Genomic DNA, 16,928 nt, shown 5'->3' with positions numbered 1-16,928 from the left:
TTAAGAGGAAAGTCACAAAATGCTGGAGTAACTTAGCGGGTCAGGCAGCATTAGGCGACTTTTCGCGGTCGGGACCCTTCTTCAGGCTGGTTTCTTTGTTTCTATTGCTCCTTAAAGCTCTACTCTTCTAAGTTCTGTAGGCTGCAGCTCAAAACTCAGATACACTTGGCAGCACGGTGGGCAGGGGCAGAGCTACTGCCTTACAGCGCCAGAGACCCGGGTTCGATTCTGACTAGGGGTGCTGTCTGTACGGAGTTTGTACATTCTCCATCTATTTTCGTATCATCCACAAACTTGGCCACAAAGCCTTCAATCCCCACACTAGCCTTCAAGCCAGCAGTCCGGTGACAACTGGTGGAAATGCACGTGCAGATGCCGATCAACAACCTGTCTGCCGGTGATGCTATCTGGTGTTTTATGGTGCATCAATGCACACCATCTTCGCTCCCATATCCACAAAGATGGTTCAAACGCAAAAGTTTTTCTGAGTTATGCAACAGCTCCACCAGGCATTGCACCTGAAAAATGCACCCTCACATAAGTTCAGAAGTGCTCGGAGCAGAATTAGGCCAAGTCTACTCCGCCATTCAACCATGGCTGATCTATCCTTCCCTCTCAACAACATTCTCCTACTTTCTCCCCATAACCCTGACACCCATACTCCACGTTAGTGTAGAGTTATCCCAAGTCAGGTCGGATGCAACATTTTTCCAAAGGCAAGGGTGGAATAAAAAGCAATTTGTAGAATCAGTTCATGTATTACAATATCCTCCTTTGAAAAATGTCAAAATAGAGACAACTTTCAGACATGGATCATTCACAAACTCTAATGTTGGCTGAACACAAGTGCTGGAGTAACTCAACAGGTCAGGCAGCATCTCTGGAGAAAATGGACAGGTGATGTTTCGGGTCAAGTCCCAACACCTATGGACTCAACCTGTAACGTCACCTAACCATTTTTCCAGAGATGCTGCCTGACTCGCTAAGTTAGTCAAGCATTTAGTTTAGTTTAGTTTAGAGATACAGGGTGGAAACAGGCCCTTCGGCCCACTGAGTCCGCACTGACCAGCGATCGCCCCGTACACTAGCACTATCCTGCACACACTAGGGACCATTTATAATTTTACTAAGCAGCTGTGTTGATATTTTTGATTGCTGGGTTTTCAGTCGAAAGGTGAGAGTTACAAGTTTGATAATTTACAATCAGTACAAATAACGACAATCAAAATGCAAAAAAAACCTGCAGTTAGAGTCTGAAGAAGGATTTCAGCCCAAAACGTAGCCTATTCCTTTTTTTCCAGAGATGCTGCCAGTCCCACTGAATTAATCCAGCATTTTATATCTATCTTCGGTGTAAACCCGCATCTGCAGTTCCTTCCTGCACAAATAACTGCAGTTTAGTTTAGTTTAGAGATACAGCGTGGAAACAGGCCCCTCGGCCCACACTGACCAGCGATCCACCCAGTTGTTGGATATCTGAATAGTAACAGAAAATACTGGAAACACTCAGCAGATCAGGTGGCTCTGATGAGGAGAGAAACTAGGTTTAGTTTTTATAATTTAGAGATCCAGTGTGGAAACAGGCCCGTCAGCCCATTTCAGATCCTCTGTACTTTCAACGTTAACTTTGTTTCTCTCTCTGCACACATTGGCTGATCTGCTGAGTACTGTTCGAATTTTCTGACTTTACTTGAGAAGCATCTATTTGGAGGGCTTTGTAAATCATCAGTCAACAGGCCCTTGTCAGACCCTGTTTTAAGCAAGCAACCTTATTTTTAAGCAAGCAACTCTACCAAGATAGCTTGCTCCCGAGGGTAATCTTGCTGCTTTAGAGTTATTTCTATGCGAAAATTGGCTGCAGTGTTTACAGCTTTAGTAGAAACCAAGAACTGCAGACGCTGGTTTATACTAAAGAAAGACGCAACGCGCTGGTGAGAAAAAAGACGGGTGGCATTTTGGGTTAGGACCCATCTTCAGATTGAAAGTAGAGGTTGGGGGAGGGTTGACGAGCTGGAGGTGAGGAAAGTCCAGGACAAAATAGGGCCGGCCACGAGTGACCTCAGGCAATAGACAATAAGTGCAGGGAGTAGGCCATTCGGCCCTTTGAGCCAGCACCGCAGGCAGGCCGATGTCCTGGTAGGCCCATTGTTCCTCCTTTAGACTGAAAGTAGGGGGTGGGCAACAATGGGCTTACCATGCACTGCCCTGCCTGAGGTCATTTGTGGCCAGCCCTGATTGCTCTTGAACTTTTCTCGCCTCCAGCTCTTCACCCGACCCCCTACTTTCGGTCTGAAGAACGGTCCTGACCCGAAACGTCGCCCATCTTTTTTCTCCAGAGATGTATGCCTGACCCGTTGGGTTACGCCAGCAATTTGTGTCTTTGGTGCTAATAGCTTTGATGGCTCTAAAATACCCTGGAGTGCCCCTGAGGTAGTAAAGGGAGACTTATCAACAAAGGTAGATGTGCTCGCACATGAACATTAATGTCTTTTGAAAATCTTCTGATTGACCAACACTGATGCAGTGATCTCAGCCACTGCAAAGTGAAATAGCATCACAATCAAAATGGGTACAAATGACATCAAATCTGCCTTCCCATGACAGACTGTTTAAAAAACAACTGCAGATGCTGGAAATATCGAAGGTAGACAAAAATGCTGGAGAAATTCAGCATTTTTGTCTACCTCCCATGACAGATCGGCCTATACACAGTTCAATTAAAAAGTAGTCAACACTCAGAAGTTAAGTTTAGTTTAGAGATACGGCACGGAAACATGCCCTTTGGCCCACCAAGTCTGTGCCAATTTACATTTATATCAAGTCAATTAGCCTACAAACCTGTACCTCTTTGGGAGGAAACTGGGGAGAACGGCAAACTCCGTACAGACAGCATCCGTAGTCTGGATTGAACCCAGGTGTCTGGTACTGTAATGCAGCAGCTCTACCGCTGTGCCACCGTGCCTCCCTGTGTTTTTAAATTTTCAAATCAGCTCAAACTTCACCCATTCCCAATGCTTTCAATGTTTTGATGTGTTTGCAAGTATATAAAAGTGGACGATATCTCAAAAAATTATGTTTCAACTCTCCTTTGAAGGAGTTTTGTCGGTTTTCCTGCCTTTAATTCATTCTCATCTTACAACCCCCATTGATGCAGCAATCAGAGTTTGATTACACCAGCGGGATCTGACTACAATCAAAGATTCAGGTCGCTGCTCTCACTGAGAAATGGCAACTGGGATTTGTCTGCATATTCCCATCCCAGTTTTTCATCATGTGTAAGAAAGAACTGCAGATGCTGGTTTAAGACGCTGTCCGTCTTAAACTACCTGATCTCCCGGTGGCTCAGCATTTCAACCTCCCCTCCCATTCCCAATCTAACCTTTCTGTCGTGGGCCTCCTCCACTGTCAGTGAGGCCCAGCGCAAATTGGAGGGATTCATATTTCGCTTGGGTAGTTTACACCCCAGCGGTATGAACATTGACTTCTCTAACTTCAGATAGCCCTTGCTTTCTCTCTCCATTCCCTTCCCCTTCCCAGTTCTCCCACTAGTCTTTCTGTCTCCGACTACATTCTATCTTTGTCCCTCCCCCTCCCCTGACATTAGTCTGAAGAAGGGTCTCGACCCGAAACGACGCCCATTCCTTCTCTCCAGAGATGCTGCCTCACCCGCTGAGTTACTCCAGCATTTTGTGTCTACCTTCCAGTTTTTCATCAGTCAGGCACTGTGGTTAAATATCCCCAGCCTAAAGATTTCTACTCAACAAAACAAAACAAAAAAACTCCACAAAATTATTTTAAACTAGATTTACGTAATGTATTCAGAGACGACAAGTTAAATGACACATCTAACTTTCAACGAATAATTTTTCTTCAGCAAAGTGGTAAGATGGACAGACGGCTCAGAGAACTAGCAAGTGTTTGATAGCATTACAATCCCACAGGAAAAGGGGACTGGGTGGTAAAGTTATTTAAATGAAAAGGAACAATATTGAGTGCTGATCCTCACAAAGGAGCAGTTTATGGTTTGCAACCTTTGGAGCAGGTGTAACACTTTATTGAAAATCACAACCAATACTTTTTCAGTCACTTTTTCAATTCTATCTTGCCTTCTCCAAGGTGCTGTTCTGATTTGTACAAATAAGGGATCACTGAAGAACTCCTATGTTGAAGTGTCTGAAGCTTGGGGTGAAGTCTTTAGACTTTAGAGATGCCCTTCGGCCCACCGAGTCCGTGCAGACCCTGCCATCACCACGTACACTAGCACTTTCCTACACACACTTGGGACATCTTACAATTTACAGAAGCCGATTAACCTACAAACCTGTATGTCTTTGGAGCGTGGGAGGAAATCGGGGCACCCGGGGAAATCCCATGCGGTCGCGGGGAGAACATACAGACAGCACCCGTAGCCAGGATCGAACCCAGGTCTGTGGCGTTGTAAGGCATCAGTTCTGCCACTGTGCCACTGCGCCATTGTGCCGCCCTCCAAGTCGTCCATAATATATTAGCCCACCCCATCCCTTTCCGTCCTGTCATGAAGGAGGGACTAACGACTGTGAAATGCCCCTAATTCGGGGCAGGTTCCCCTGATTCACTGCTTTATATTTTTTGCTGTGTCTTGTGCTATATCCTTCCCGTCATTTCGTGATTTCTCGCAATTGTCAAACCACAACATCGGTTTCACAGTCCTATTCTTACCCCCTATTTCTCCTCCGTGCCAGTTACCTCAATGGGACCCAGAACCGCCTGAGCTACAGCTGTTGACACATCTCATATTAATCCATTTTAAGCACAGTTCACATCCAATTTAAAGGAATTCTGCCGTGATAGCATTTGTGTGGGAAGGAACTGCAGATGCTAGTTTAAACCAACGATAGAGGCAAAAAGCTGGGGTAACGCTGCGGGTCAGGCAGCATCACCGGAGAAAAGGAACAGGTGACGTATCGGGTCGAGATCTTTCGGATGTTATCTCGTAGCAGATGCAAGATGGGAGGTCTTTCTCAACTGACAAAATCGAAGGATTTGCGAAGTTTGGATGAGTCTCAACCCGAAATGTCACTCATTCCTTTTCTCCAGAGATGCTACCTGACCCGCTGAGTCACTCCATCTTTTGCCGATAAAGAATTGTCTGGGTCACCCCAATATGAATCTGCAAACAGCTCAAAGTTACTTCAGAGAATTCAATGAAAGTGAGCCAAAAATTAACCACACTTAGCAAGCTACTTATTCACATTCTCTTCCAAACTGGATTCCTAAATACAAAGTTAAATGTTATTTTCATGGGTGGATATCTCAGATGATGAAGTCTCTACAGCAAAACAAATATAGCTTTACATTTCAGTTGATAACAGTGATTGTTAACATTTTATTCTTGTAATTGCTTCCCACCATGGATTTGGCAATATTACTAACAGTTAATAAAATATTATTGCACACTTAATGAACTATTAACACGACTTGCTCTATACACTGGGCATTGCGAGCAGTAGAACTATGAAGTAACGATTATTATCAATGCAATTAAAAAATCTGCTGGTTATCCCTGTAAGCTAATATGCACATGGGGATAAATCCGATGGGAAAATTAGGATCCCACAACAGAGAGAAAAAGAGAGAGAGGAAAAAAAGGAAAGCTGAGAAACCTGAAAATCTCAAAGCAACAGTTCTACTTATGCCAGGTTATACAAACAGAGACATAACATGCAAATCAATTAAAAAAAAACCTTCTGCATACAAGGAATAGCTCCAATTCTGTGCAGAGAAGGTAACAACTACTCACACATATGCTGCTGGTCCATAGTGGCAGGCTGCAAATCTTTATTTACGGAGCTCTGAAGGAACAGGGAAGGGTGTGGGGCGGGGGTTGGAGAGATGGGCGGCTGCCGGAGAAGAAACTATCTTTCTCCAAGACTACCGGCGCACGCTATGAGCAGACGGCCTCTCCACGGAGCTCTTGCGATGCAGAATGCTTTAAAAGAAAACACTTTCAGTCCGTCCAAGGCAGTCGAGCTGGAATCAATTTCAAGCGGCAAAGCTCCAAGTCTGAGGGGGAGTGAGCGGGGTTGCATGTGTTTATAGAATAACCTCTACCTGCCGGTGTGCGGATAGGCCAGTGTCGCCGCGCTAACTTCCAATCGCGGGAGGTGGCTAAAGATGTCGAGAGGATGTCCTGCCCACTCCTCCAGCTTCCCTCGGTGCTCCGAGCATCATGCACGCACTAACAGCCCGGTCTCACGTCTCGCAGCCTGTCAGGCAGGAGATATAGGAGCAGGACAATGCAACAGCGACAGAGAGGGAGAGTGAGAGAGAGATCAAATTCATTACAATCACCAATATGTCATGGAGTGCAGGGAGAAAAAGAGCCTAGGTTCAGTAATTACCATTTCCCATTACCATGGAAACAGACTCCGGTAGCAAGTCAAGATCTGTTGTGAACAGCTGCTGTCAGCTTCATTAGAGGCACCGGCCCATCCTTTTATACTTGTTCCTTAATTTTAACCTACGGGCCGACAGAATCTTTCTTCCAACCGCCGGCTGGACTATTACGTTCTTCTATTTTTACCCTCAGTCCAAGTTCCCCGCAGCAAAAAAAACAACAAGCAAAGAACTGGAAATTGCTTAATATAACAAGTAGTTCAATTGAGAAATCAGACTACCTGTAAAATTTTACTTTGCCGATAAAGCAAGCCCCCCCCCCCTCCCCAGTGTTATAAAACGCGGCATTTTTTTTTGCAGCTGATTTTTCAAGCATCATAACGTCACATCGAGATTAATGGGCAATAAATTTAATTGCTGTCACGAGGATTATATTGATGGTTTGGAAATGTTGCCGTTCACGCTGCCTTATTAACTATTCGATGAAAGTTGCAATGAGGGAAGATATGTCATCTGTAATTTATTCAAGTGCTTATACCTTACTCCCAGAAGGATTGAGAATGACATGGGCTTAGTTTTTGACTGCCAGCTTCTGAACAATAGGCTGGAGGTGCATCCTGCTCTTGAACATTACAAACACCAAATAAACTACAACCTGCCTTGGTTGCACTAGAGATCACGAGCTTCTGTTTGCACTAACATTAGGTTTTCTTTAAATGTTATTGAACTTTCTTTTGTTTATTGTGTTATCTGTAATTACTGTGATTAGATCATAAGATCATAAGTAATAGGAGTAGCATTAGGCCATTGGGCCCATCAAGCCTACTCTGCCATTCAATCTTGGCTGATCTATCTCTCCCTCCTAACCCCATTCTCCTGCTTTCTCCCCATAACCTCTGACACCCGTACTAATCAATTAGAGATCTGTTATGCTGCTGCAAGTAAGAATGTCATTGTTCCATTTTTGGTACATATGACAATTAAACACTCTTGACTGGAGGACACAAAGTGCTGGAGCACCACAGTGGGTCAGGCGGCATATCCGGAGAACATGGACAGGTGTCGTTTCGGGTCAGGCCCTTGTTTCTACAAGCATTCTTGACATTGAAGTGGACACTGTTCTCTCCACCCACTCAAGCTCAAGGGTGTACACATTGAGGGGAGGCGAAATATTGCCTTGCATTCTGAAAGGGTCAGCCTATTCCAACATAAAGACCCCCCCCCATGCAGTCATGAGTGTACATTGCAGTGATAGAAGTGAGTAACTCTGTCCAATGAGATGTTACATTTAGGCTTGGTCAGACTCTAAAGATGAATGCACGCATCCCAGGATATCATCTGGAAGAGCAGCAGTGGAGTTCTTATCTGGTTGATATCTAAACTTGTCCTATCCATGCATCTCTCTAAATGTTTCTTAAATGTTGCAATAGTCCCTGTCTCAACTATCTCCTCTGGTGGCTCATTCCATACATCCACCACCCTTTGTGTCCTGTTGCCTGTCCCGGCTGAGTTACTCCAGCTTTTTGTGTCTATCTTCATATATTTCATTGCTGTTTGAGGATTGGGGTGGTGGGAAAATGAACATTCCAGCACTGCATTTAATGAGATACTTTCGAAGTGTTAAAATACTTTGGGGCATCTTTAATGGAGAAAGATGCTACATCAATTCAAATCATTCTCTTTTTCTGGAGAGTCCACCTCTGTACTCTTACAAAAGCTACGTGACTGGGTGACGATCAGAAATGCAGAATGTCTTCTTTTACCCGACGTAGCAACAGTATAATAACTTTCAATGTGAATCCTTCCGCTCTGCTAATTCAATTCAAAACATTATTTGGCACTTTTTGCAGCGAGGTATAGTGCTTCTACTTTAACCAATTCATAATCCTTGTATTGTTCCTCGATTATCTCCATGCTGCAGTTTGGCACACTCCAGATTCCCCAACGATAAGTGGAATATACAGAGACTTGAAGGCACAGTTTAAATTAAACAGATCATTAGTGTGAGAGGCAGTGAAAGGGATACCAAGGAATACTAACTGCATCAAATGCCTTGTAGTTGACCTGAAATGTCAGCTGTCCGTGTTCTCCAGAGATGCTGCCTGACCTGCTGATTTACTCCAGCACTTTGATATAAGATTCCAAGCATCTGCAGTTCCATATGTCTCTCTCTGTATTTTTGATACAGGGGTAATTTAGTCACGAAATTAAAATTTGTAGCTGAACCACTTAATTGATAATAAAGCAAGGATGAGCTACTTGGCTGCACATTATTTGGTCTTTCACACGAATATCCATATAATGGCTTATCTGCCTTTAAATTTCAACACACTAAACGAATAAAATAGTTAAATCAGAGTAGTTGTCAAACATCAGCGAGAGGAAATCCTGTAACCTCTCTAAACAATAATTAGATCCTTGGGGAAATGAACAAACAAGCAGTGGATTTGAACCTTAATTGTTTGTGATTTGATACCTTTTAGTGTCATGTTTTCACGAGGATCTTGCATTAAGGAAGAGCAATCTCTGGGAGCACAGAATACAAATATCAAAATCTGGGGTGGCACAGTGGCGCAACTGGTACAACTGCGACCTCACTGTGTCAGAGTGCTGGGTTCTACCCTGACCTTTGGGAGTGTGGAGTTTGCACGTGCTCTCTGTGGCCGCATGGGTTTCCTCCGGGAGATCTAGTTAACCCCCATGTCTCAAAGACATGTGGGTTTGTCAATTAACTGGCCACTGTAAATTGCTCCCAGTGTGTCGGGAGTGGAGGCGAAAAGGGGATAACAAAGGACTATTAGGTTAGTTTAGTTCAGACACTTCAGCCCGCTGGGTCCATGCCAACCAACAATCACCTGTACACTACACACTAGGGGAAATGTTTACATAGGCCTATTAACCTAGAAACCTGCACATGTTTGGAGTGTGGGAAGAAACCGGAGCAAACCCACGCGGTCACAGGGAGAACGTGCAAACTCCATACAGATTGAGCGCGTAGTCAGGACCGAACCCGGGTCTCTGGCGCTGTAACTCTACCGCTGCGCCACCGTGCCGCCCACATTGAATAAGGGTGATCACTGGCCGGCGTTAACTTGGTGGGTTGAAGGACCTGTTTCCGTGCTGTATCTTTCAATCCAGTTCAAAAAGCATCTTCCTCCACAAACTGGTTTGTGTCAATTAAAGGTCTGTGCAACACCTGATTGAAACTGCCTGGTCTCACTTCTCCGTGTTTTCACATCATCTCGAGTAAAGGTGTTTAGGTAATTCCTCTCAGCTTCCCCGAATTCCACCACAATTGATTACACCCCATTTGCACATTCTAAAAATGGAGAGCATTGTTTCTTATTTAACACCAACTGCTCTTTTCACTATGGAAACCATTAGCTCCTGTGATACTAAAGCTCAAACTTAACGGGCTGGTGAATGCTGCTCTAAACTGTCAGCAGATTTCTTTGGCATAAGTAACAATAAACCCTAAAAATGGCAGCAAGCAGCAAACCAAAGATTCTATAGCGAGCAAGATAGCCCACTGGACGTAAAAGACGTAGTAGGGTCATGGGCAGATTCATGGGTAATCTTCAGCCCCATTTCCGTAACTGGCTTCTGTCTCCACGCTCCTATCCAAAGCAAAGATCCTATAGCAAGATACTATAACTAGCTATGGGATCTTTGATCCAAAGATCCTAGTGCAAGTTTAATACAAACATCAACTCAAACACAGCACATCAGCCATTAAATTTTTTTTTTTAAACTGAAAAAAATAAAATTTTAAAAAACATTAAAAAAAGATAATTAACAGAATTATAATTTATTGACATATTAATAATCATTAACAAAAATAGCAGAATTATGAATTAACAGAATTATGAATAATGTATCTAACACTATATCACACACACAAACTGTTCCCCCGCAACGCTGATTAACTGCGAGAAGGATTCCCAAAGTCGGGTTGGGTCGGGTTTACTGAAATGGCCGACGTTCCGCTCTGTAGCGTACTACACGTCAGCCCATTGGTTTTAGCAGGAGTGCACTATCTTGCTTGCTAGAAGATCTTTGCAGCAAACTATCTGGGAATGCCATTACGTGTATGTGACTGCTTACACTGGTGCTCGTTATATGTCTCTACAACCAAGAATTTTCCTACACCAATGATTTTCTTTTGTGTTTTATTTTTAGCACCTCTGCTCAAGTTCAAGTTTATTATCATATGAATGAGCACGGTGAGGCGCAGATACAATTAAATATCTTGCTTTCTGAATCATCACAAGCACACAGACACAGGCACACACACAAAAAACAAATCATACACAAAATTCTAAATGAAATAAGACTATGCAAAAAAAAAGAAGCAAAAACGTCTTTCCCTCTCTTCCCAGAATCAGGAGAACATTTCCCTTGTGCCTACCTCCCCCTTCCAATATCTCTACATTCACTGATCACCTCCACAATTTGCAGACTGGGCAGGCTTTCACTTCGGGTTAATCTGTTTCACTCCTCCACCTCCACCAAAATTTACTCTTCTTCCACATTAGGGCGGTACACTGTTGAGTTGCTGCCTCACAGCGCCAGAGACCTGGGTTCGATTCTGACTATCGGTGTTGTCTCTACGGAGTTTGTACATTCTCCCCGTGACCGCATGAGTTTTCTCTGGGTGCTCTGGTTTCCTCTCACTCCTCAAAGACATACAGGTTTGTAGACGGATTGGCTTGGCATAATTGTAAAATAGCGTGAGTAGGATAGTGCTGGTCCGCATGGACTCGGTGGATTGAAGGGCCTGTTTCCGTGCTGCATCTCTAAACTAAACTAAATAAATTCCTCATAGACACAAAATGCTGGAGTAACTCAGCGGGACAGGCAACATGTTTAAGAAGGAACTGCAGATACTGTAAAATCGAAGGTACACAAAAATGCTGGAGAAACTCAGCGGGTGCAGCAGCATCTATGGAGCGAAGGAAATAGGCTACATCTCTGGAGAGAAGGAATGGGTGACGTTTCAGGTCGAGACCCTTCTTCAAACTCAACCCAAAACGTCACCCATTCCTTGTCTCTCGAGATGTTGCCTATCCCGTTGAGTTATAGGTGCAGGAGTAGGCCATTCGGCCCTTCTAGCCAGTACCATCATTCAATGTGATCATGGCTGATCATCCCCAATCAGTACCCCGTTCCTGCCCTCCCCATATTCATTGACTCCGCTATCTTTAAGAGCCCTATCTAACGCTCTCTTGAAAGTATCCAGAGAACCTGCCTCCACCGCCCTCTGAGGCAGAGAATTCCACAGACTCACAACTCTCTGTGTGAAAAAGTGTTTCCTCATCTCCGTTCTAAATGGCTTACCCCTTATTCTTAAACTGTGACCCTGGTTCTGGACTCCCCCAACATCGGGAACATGTTTCCTGCCTCTAGCGTGTCCAAACCCTTAATAATCTTATATGTTTCAATAAGATACCCTCTCATCCTTCTAAATTACAGAGTATACAAGCCCAGCTGCTCCTTTCTCTCAGCATATGACAGTCCCGCCATCCCGGGAACTAACTTATGCTGCACTCCCTCAATAGCAAGAATGTCCTTCCTCATATTAGGGGACCAAAACTGCACACAATACTCCAGGTGTGGTCTCACTAGGGCCCTGTACAACTGCAGAAGGACTTCTTTGCTCCTATACTCAACTCCTCCTGTTATGAAGGCCAACATGCCATTCGCTTTCTTCACTGCCTGCTGTACCTATCTTGTGTCTATCTTCGATTTAAACCAGCATCTGCAGTTCTTTCCTAAATAAATTCCTCCTCAGATAGACACCTCTCTCAATAGACAATTCCTCGTCATCTCCAGTCTAAGGGTATGTCCTTTTATTCTGAGGCTGTGCCCTCTGGCCTTAGACTCTTCCACTACTGGAAACATCCTCTCCACATCCACTTTATGTAGGGCTTTCAATCAATGCCATTCAATGGGTGAGTAATGGGTCCTTTTATAATTTTACATTCACTGTAGCTTGTTCTTTGCTCAGCAGCATGCACTTTATGACTCATGGCCTCTTTAACTCACCTGCCAGATGGTAGGCTATCAGATGTGATGATTCCACAGATGGACAGGCTGCTAAGAGTGGAAATCATGAGCAATAATTTTGTGCTCTCCTCCATCATGCCTCAAACAGGACCTGCCCAACCAGCTGTTCCCTCCCAGTCCATGCTGTCCCACAGAAGTAACCTCATGTTGCTGAAGTCCATTTGAAAACAGGAGTATTTCTTCTATCTGAAAATACTTGACATTATTTTTTAATGGATTCTTTTCTTTGGGTGATGATAAACTGTTTTTTCTTTCGGTGGAAAAAATACCTTGGAAGTTGAAACTATGAGATTGTGATCAAACAATGTTTTGCTAACTTTCTTGAAATTAGTTAAAGTAATTCCATATAGTTTCGGACAGCATTTCTGGACCCTTCTTTAGATTGATTGTGCAAAGGTCTATTTGATCAGTCAGAAGACGGGTCCCAACCAAAAACGTCACCAATCCACGACCTCCAGGGATGCTCCCTAACCCGCTGAGTTACTCCATCACTTTGTGTCTTTTCTTTTGTAAACCAGCATCTGCAGTTCCAACTGGATCATTTTTTAAATTGTTACTTCCATATTAGCCAAAGAGGAATGACGTTACCTCTTTACCCTTTATCTGTGCACTGTGGACAGTTTGATTGTAATCATGTACTTCTTTTCTATGACTGGATAACATGCATATATAAGCTTCTCGCTGCACCTCGGTACACGCAACAATAACAAACTAAAGTAGTCATTCAGTTTGTTTGGGAAACACTCGGAGGATATTGGCGAAGATCCAATTTTGGATATGATGACCGTTTGTTGGCACTGAGCCTGCACTAGCTGGAGTTTAGGATGAGGGGGAACCTCAGTGAAACTTACCGAAAAGTGAAAGGCCTGGAGAGGATGTTTCTAATAGTAGGAGAGTCTACTAGGCATTGGAATAAAAGGACATACCTTTAGAAAGGAGGTGAGGATGAATTGCTTTAGTCAGAGGATGGTGAATCTGTGGAATTCATTGCCGTAGTCGGCTGTGGAGGCCAAGTCATTAGATATTTTTAAGGCGCAGATTTACAGATTCATGATTAGTAAGGGTGTCAGGAGTTATGGGGAGAAGGCAGGAAAATGAGGTTAAGAGGGAAAGATAGATCAGCCAAGATTGAATGGTGGAGTGAACTTGATGCAAGACTGGCCTAATTCTACTCCTATAACTTATGAAACTGGGAGAGACGAAGCATTGTCAGATCCTGGGAAGAATTTGGGACATAAAGGTAGGAGGAGTCGCGAATAATGTATGTGTGTGTAGAAAGGAACTACAAATGCTGGTTTACACCGGAGATAGACACAGAATGCTGGAGTAACTCTGGGTCAGGCAGCGTTTCTGAAGAAAATGAATAGGTGACGTTGCGGGTCGAGACCTTTCCACCGAGTCATTGAATGTGTGGAGCCTCCGGTAATGGGCTGAGTCATGGAACCAATTAAAGAGATCTCTCTCTCAAACGGCTGCTACTGTTCGGATAAACTGTGTGTCCTCCTTCTGCACTCAATTCTTTCCTGTATTAAATTTATGGGCCTGTCCCACTTGGCAAGTGCCGGCGACTGTCATAGTCGTACCAGGTCGCTGAAAAACTGGCGTCAACCTACGTCATCCTGGTGACAACCTACGTCAGGAGACGTCAAACTACGCTCATTGGCATCAAACCCACTGTCGCCGAAATTTTTTCAACACGTTTTAAATTTAGTGGCTACCAGAAATACACTACGACTTTTTGTGCGACTGATGAGACTACTCCCGGCGACCACAGGCAAACATGTGGCGACGAACTAGTCGCCTGTAGTTGCCTAAAATATCACTTAAGTGAGACAGGCCCATTAAGGAGTTTGTTTCCTTCGTAGCGAAAAGCGATTACTCAACAATTATGTACTATATATTTTTTGAAATGATTTGTAATGATTAGTTGATAAATATGTTGGCACTGTTTAAATCTTTCGGAAATTTGGTCTAATATCCAATATGTGGATTTTTACATGCCCAATACATTATGCATGAGATTCTCAGAAAGCCCTGTTTGTTGACAGCACAAGGTAAATCAGCAACATTATTTTAGTGAAGTAGATACAAGGAAAAAGGCAATGTTGGTTTACAAATAAAAAACAAAGAGTAACTCAGCTAGTCTGGCAGCATCTCTATAGAACATGGGCAGGTGACGTTTTGGGTCGGGAGTCTTCTTCCCCACCCCACTACAATCAGTCTAAAGAAAGCTGGAAATCTTTATAATCCCTTATAGAAACATATAAAATTCTTAAAGGATTGGACAGGCTAGATGCAGGAAAAATGTTCCCAATGTTGGGGGAGTCCAGGACCAGTGGGTCACAGTTTAAGAATTAGGGGCCAGCCATTTAGGACTGAGATGAGGAAAAACTTTTTCACCCAGAGTTGTGAATCTGTGGAATTCTCTGCCACAGGAAAGCAGTGGAGGCTAATTTACTGGATCTTTTCAAGAAAGAGTTAGATTTAGCTCTAAGGGCTAAAGAAATCAAGGGTTATGTGGGGAAAAAGCAGGAATGGGGTACTGATTTTAGATGATCAGCCATGATCACATTGAATGGCTCGAAGGGCTGAATGGATGACTCCTGCACCTATTTTTCTATGTTTCTAAAAGAGGAGCACCAAGCCTGGCAAGTGATAGGTGGATATAGGTGAAGAGGGTTATATGATAGGCAGATGGTGGACAAAGGCCAGAGATATGAGACATTAGGATTGAGGAGTTGTAAATTGTGCTCGAGGAACGAATGTAGGTGAAGGGGAAGGAGATATAGGTACGAGTCCAGGTGGGGAACGGGGGTAAGAAGAGAGAGGGAGAGGAATTTGTAGTTACCTAAAATTGGAATCATTGGTACATTGTAAATTAAATTTAGTTGTTGCAGACTTTTTAGATAGAAATATCTATATATATTACTAAAACTCTCATCTTGTTTGTTTCTATGTGTGTGTGTGTGCGTGCGTGTGTGTGAGTGTGCGCATGTCTGCCCATGTGATTCCGGAACTATGCCAAAATGGTACACGATAGCGCTACACATTTTGGACCATCTTACTCACAATTGTCCTGTGGTCTGGTGTATCAAGTTTCATTTCAGACTGATGTTATAGTTTACAAGTTATTCACATTTTTAACTTAAGAAAAAAAAACGGGGCCTTGGTGCTGAGGCTGGGGCTGGATCTGCGGGTGGTGGCGCTGCTGCAGCTTCGGGCCCCCAAGGAGGGAGAGGTGCAGGACCCTTGAGATCCTGGGGAGGTGAGGAGGAAGAGTAAAAGAGGAGGGGGTAGGGAGGGAGAGGGGGGAAAGTGGGGGAGGTGAGGAGGGGGAATAGAGCGAGATGAGGGGGGGGGGGGGAGGAGGGGAGGTAGGGAGTGGGGGATAGAGGGAGAGGAGGGCACTGGGGGGAGGTGTGGAGGGAGGTAGGGGATAGAGGGATAGGAGGGGGTAGGAAGAGAAGAGGGGTTATGGAGGGAGGGAGGTGACTGAGGGTAGGGGGAAGGAGAGGGAGGGAGAGGAGAGGGAGGGAGAGGAGAAGGAGGGGAGAGGAGAGGAGGGAGGGGGAGAGGGAGGGAGGGGAGAGAGGAGAGGAGAGGAGAGGAGAGGAGAGGAGAGGAGAGGAGAGGAGAGGAGAGGAGAGGAGAGGAGAGGAGAGGAGAGGAGAGGAGAGGAGAGGAGAGGAGAGGAGAGGAGAGGAGAGGAGAGGAGAGGAGAGGAGAGGAGAGGAGAGGAGAGGAGAGGAGAGGAGGAATATTGCGTTGGGGAACAGGTTGCGTTGTGGGACCAGGCCTCCCGTGTGACACTTGGTCTAGTAAAACGTAAATGTCTACATCTTGTTTATGTCTATTGAATCACATGACAAAACCATTAGCAGCTGCAATTGATTAAGTAGAAGCCAATCAATCTCTCATTGAACAAGTACAAACTAATTAATGTGCCATTAGTGCAATCTAAATGATCAATATGAAATCAAATCTATTTGCCATGTTTGGCCCCTTTCCTATTTATAGGCCTTTCCTATGTATGTATCTGTCCAAATGTATTTTAAATGTTGTTATTGGACTCAACCACCTCTTCTGATTGATCGTTCTGTCTACCCATAATCATCTGTGAAAAATGTGCCCTTCAGGTTCCTATTAAATCTTTCCTGTCTCACATTAAACCCATGTCCTCTGGGTCTTGATTCCTCTACCCTGGGGAAAAAGGCAGTGAATTCACCCTATCTTAAACTGCTCATGAATTGGTATACCTCTATGAGATCTCCCCTCAGTCTTCTACGCTCCAAGGAATAAAGGAATAAAGGAATCAAGTCCTAGCCTGCCTTATCTCTCCCGATAAGCTCAGGCTCTCGAGTCGTGGCAACATCCGTGTAAATCTATGCACCCTTTCCAACTCAATGGCATCTCACCCTTCCCTATAGCAGGGGAGCAACACTTAATACAATACAGTGGCCACATCAAGGTCTTGTGCAGCTATAACA

General features: G+C 44.2%; 1 protein-coding gene across 5 annotated transcripts in view; it reads right to left on the bottom strand.

Annotated features, from left to right (window-relative positions):
- LOC116966958 (engulfment and cell motility protein 1) overlaps positions 1 to 16,928 on the bottom strand; it is a 314,863-nt gene that overhangs the window by 70,422 nt on the left and 227,513 nt on the right. Inside the window, exon 1 of one of the 5 annotated variants that reach the window (XM_033013383.1) lies at positions 6,091 to 6,202. The exons of 3 other annotated variants lie outside the window; for them this stretch is intronic. The gene's annotated coding sequence lies outside the window, so the exon portion shown is untranslated. Of the gene's footprint in view, positions 1 to 5,779; positions 6,052 to 6,090; positions 6,203 to 16,928 lie in introns of those variants that run through there. One more of the 5 variants, XM_033013373.1, reaches the window with a different exon arrangement.

This window comes from Amblyraja radiata, chromosome 2 (genome assembly GCF_010909765.2).
Source record: "Amblyraja radiata isolate CabotCenter1 chromosome 2, sAmbRad1.1.pri, whole genome shotgun sequence".
NCBI classification, from domain to species: domain Eukaryota; kingdom Metazoa; phylum Chordata; class Chondrichthyes; order Rajiformes; family Rajidae; genus Amblyraja; species Amblyraja radiata.
This window is presented reverse-complemented; position numbering and strand designations above follow the sequence as displayed.